The sequence below is a fragment of the Solanum pennellii genome, chromosome 4 (assembly GCF_001406875.1).
Source record: "Solanum pennellii chromosome 4, SPENNV200".
Taxonomy (NCBI): Eukaryota; Viridiplantae; Streptophyta; class Magnoliopsida; order Solanales; family Solanaceae; genus Solanum; species Solanum pennellii.
In genome coordinates, this window is record NC_028640.1 from 6,763,013 (window position 1) to 6,767,845 (window position 4,833).

Genomic DNA, 4,833 nt, shown 5'->3' on the forward strand with positions numbered 1-4,833 from the left:
CTTAAGACATGAAAATTTAAAAAGATTCTTTCAAGTATACACCCGTGAAAAGGCCTAGCTTAAGGTGCAAAGGGACAAATATCGGCCACCTTAAGGCATGAAAGATTTAAAGATCCTTTTAAATGTACACCAGTGAAAAGGTCAACTCAAGGGGCAAAGGGACAAATATTGTCCACCTTAAGACATGAAAATTTAAAAAGATTCTTTCAAGTATACACCCGTGAAAAGGCCTAGCTTAAGGTGCAAAGGGACAAATATCGGCCACCTTAAGGCATGAAAGATTTAAAGATCCTTTTAAATGTACACCAGTGAAAAGGTCAACTCAAGGGGCAAAGGGACAAATATTGTCCACCTTAAGACATGAAAATTTAAAAAGATTCTTTCAAGTATACACCCGTGAAAAGGCCTAGCTTAAGGTGCAAAGGGACAAATATCGGCCACCTTAAGGCATGAAAGATTTAAAGATCCTTTTAAATGTACACCAGTGAAAAGGTCAACTCAAGGGGCAAAGGGACAAATATTGTCCACCTTAAGACATGAAAATTTAAAAAGATTCTTTCAAGTATACACCCGTGAAAAGGCCTAGCTTAAGGTGCAAAGGGACAAATATCGGCCACCTTAAGGCATGAAAGATTTAAAGATCCTTTTAAATGTACACCAGTGAAAAGGTCAACTCAAGGGGCAAAGGGACAAATATTGTCCACCTTAAGACATGAAAATTTAAAAAGATTCTTTCAAGTATACACCCGTGAAAAGGCCTAGCTTAAGGTGCAAAGGGACAAATATCGGCCACCTTAAGGCATGAAAGATTTAAAGATCCTTTTAAATGTACACCAGTGAAAAGGTCAACTCAAGGGGCAAAGGGACAAATATTGTCCACCTTAAGACATGAAAATTTAAAAAGATTCTTTCAAGTATACACCCGTGAAAAGGCCTAGCTTAAGGTGCAAAGGGACAAATATCGGCCACCTTAAGGCATGAAAGATTTAAAGATCCTTTTAAATGTACACCAGTGAAAAGGTCAACTCAAGGGGCAAAGGGACAAATATTGTCCACCTTAAGACATGAAAATTTAAAAAGATTCTTTCAAGTATACACCCGTGAAAAGGCCTAGCTTAAGGTGCAAAGGGACAAATATCGGCCACCTTAAGGCATGAAAGATTTAAAGATCCTTTTAAATGTACACCAGTGAAAAGGTCAACTCAAGGGGCAAAGGGACAAATATTGTCCACCTTAAGACATGAAAATTTAAAAAGATTCTTTCAAGTATACACCCGTGAAAAGGCCTAGCTTAAGGTGCAAAGGGACAAATATCGGCCACCTTAAGGCATGAAAGATTTAAAGATCCTTTTAAATGTACACCAGTGAAAAGGTCAACTCAAGGGGCAAAGGGACAAATATTGTCCACCTTAAGACATGAAAATTTAAAAAGATTCTTTCAAGTATACACCCGTGAAAAGGCCTAGCTTAAGGTGCAAAGGGACAAATATCGGCCACCTTAAGGCATGAAAGATTTAAAGATCCTTTTAAATGTACACCAGTGAAAAGGTCAACTCAAGGGGCAAAGGGACAAATATTGTCCACCTTAAGACATGAAAATTTAAAAAGATTCTTTCAAGTATACACCCGTGAAAAGGCCTAGCTTAAGGTGCAAAGGGACAAATATCGGCCACCTTAAGGCATGAAAGATTTAAAGATCCTTTTAAATGTACACCAGTGAAAAGGTCAACTCAAGGGGCAAAGGGACAAATATTGTCCACCTTAAGACATGAAAATTTAAAAAGATTCTTTTAAGTATACACCCGTGAAAAGGCCTAGCTTAAGGTGCAAAGGGACAAATATTGTCCACCTTAAGACATGAAAATTTAATTAGATACGCATTTGGAGACTTCTACTTACATACTTGAAGTCTTACCTTCATACTTAGAGGATTTGAATACTTCAACCTGTTTACTTAGAGAATTTGGATACTTCAAATAATAAACTCGAAGAATATAAAGACTTCAATTTGCATACTTGATCTAATTTAAAGACTTCCACCGTACTAATAAGAGATTCATATTTTATAAGGGTTTCCCCCTTCCGTAGACCCATCAATACTTCGTACAAGTCTAAAGTTTGATGAGACAAAAGATAAAGTACATATCGCTTTGACTTTTCTTTGAATCTAAGTGGGAACATTTTTATTTTTGACACTCATGCAACTGAACTTAGAATATGGTTCTAAGCACCTACGTACCTCAATAAAGAGGATCAAGTCACAACGTAGTTCTGGGGATTTGAGTGATTATTCTTTTTTTTTGTGGTTGTGCCGTACACAGTTTATACTCTTGCGGTCCAGGAGTGACGTGCAGTTTAGGCTCGTACCTTAAGGAGCATCATCTTACTTCAAGGATAGTATCTCTTTAGGAATTTGGCATTAATTGGACCGATTCTTAAGCCATCAGCATCAACAAGCTTGTAAGCACCATTTGAACATGCTTCTTGTACGACATATGGTCCATCCCACTTTGAGATAAATTTGCCCCCAGACTTGTGCGAAGTAATGATTGATCTTCTTACCGCGAGAACTTGATCTCCAACTTGAAAGCACCTCAAGCGAACCTTCTTATTAGAAGCACGGGATAGACGAGCTTGATAACATTCAAGGTTTTGTTGGGCTTCTAACCTCTTTTCATCAAGTGCTTCTAACTCAGCAAGACGCAATTGAGCATTTTCTTCCTCAATGAGCCTTCTTGAATAGCAAGTCTTAAGGAGGGTATTTGACGCTTGAGTGGCAGGACTGCTTCAACCCCAAAAGCAAGTGAATATGGTGTTGCTTGAGTTGGTGTGCGATATGTATTCGCTTGGAGTTATAAAGAAATGCCTGGATTGAATCCTAGAGTAGCGGTCCATCAATTGGCAGTCAAAAATGGTTCTCGTCCATTTAAACAAGCTCAAAGACATTTTAGACAAGACTTGATTCCGTTGATAGAAAATGAAGTTAACAAACTCATTGAGGCAGGCTTTATTCGTGAGGTCAAATATCCTACATGGATTTCAAGTATTGTTCCTGTGAGGAAGAAGAATGGTCAAATTCGAGTTTGCGTTGACTTTAGAGATCTCAATAATCCATGCCCTAAAGATGAGTTTCCTCTTCCCATTCCAGAGTTGATGGTTGATGCCACCACTGGTTATGAGGCAATGTCGTTCATGGATGGTTCTTTTGGATATAATTAAAATCCGCATGTCACCAAAAGATGAAGAACTCACTGCATTTCACACGCCAAAAGGTATTTAGTGCTACAAAGTGATGCCATTTGGTTTAAAGAATGCTGGCGCCACATATCAAAGGGCTATGCAAAATATCTTTGACGACTTGCTCCATAAAAATGTTGAATGTTATGTTGATGATTTGGTAGTAAAGTCAAGGAAGAGGGGTGATCATTTGAAAGACTTAAGGATGGTGTTTGAGTTACACCGAAGATATCAACTAAGGATGGATCCATTGAAATGTGCCTTTGGAGTTACTTCCGGCAAGTTCCTTGGCTTTATTGTGAGACATGGAGGAATTGAAATTGATCAAGCTAAAGTCGATGTAATATCAAAGATGCCTGAACCTCGAGATATTAATGAGTTAAAAAGTCTCCAAGGAAAGTTAGCCTACTTGAGAAGGTTCATCTCAAATCTAGCGGGGATATGTCAACAATTCAGTCATCTCATGAAGAATGGTGCTCCTTTTAATTTGGACCAAACATGTAGCGAAGCCTTTAAAAGTATCAAATCGTATCTAGCGAAACCTCTGTTTTGGCAGCCCCTATACCTGGAAAACCATTGATACTCTACATTGCAGCACAAGAAAGGTCTGTAGGAGCCCTGTTAGCTCAAGAGAATAGTGAAGGCAAAGAAAATACTCTTTATTACTTAAGTAGAACGATGACGCCAAATGAGATAAATTATTCGCCAATTGAAAAGTTATGCTTGGCTCTGGTCTTCTCAATTCAAAAGATGAAGCATTATTTTCAAGATCATGTTGTCCGCCTTATTTCTAGAGCAAATCCCATCAAGTTTGTTATGTCAAAACCTGTCCTTAGTGACCGAATAGCAAGATGGTACCTCCAATTCCAACAATTTGAGATTGTGTACATCCCTCAAAAATCCGTGAAGGGACAAGCACTGGCGGATTTCTTAGCAGACCATCCTATACCAAATGATTGGGAGTTAACTGATGAGTTTCCTGATGAAGATTCGATGTTAATTGAAGTTCAACCTCTTTGGAAAATGTACTTTGACGGAGCTGCACATCGCGGCGGAGCTGGTGCTGGCGTGGTGTTCATCACTTCACAAGAAGAGATTCTACCATTCTCTTTTACTCTAAATCAGTGTTGCTCCAATAATGTCGCTGAATATCAAGCACTGATACTTGGACTTGAAATGGCCGTTGACATGAAACACAATTACATTTACAGGTCTTTGGTGACTCTCAATTGGTGATTAATCAACTCTTAGGAAGTTATGAGGTAAAAAATCCTGAATTGCGACCTTATCATGATTATGCTCAAAAGTTGATAAGATGGCTTGAGGATGTAACCCTTCAACATGTGCGTCGAACAGAGAATAAGAAAGCTGATGCATTGGCTACTCTAGCTTCAACGCTAACCCTTCCTGATCAAACGCAAGTAACTGTCTGTCAAAAATGGATAGTACCACCGTCAAATAAGGAAGAATATATTGAAAATAATCTTGATCATATCATCGCCATTGTTGAAGCTGCGAAGGAAGATTGGAGACAACCCATCATTGACTACCTATGTTATGGGATACTTCCAGAAAATCCAAGAAGAAAAACTGACA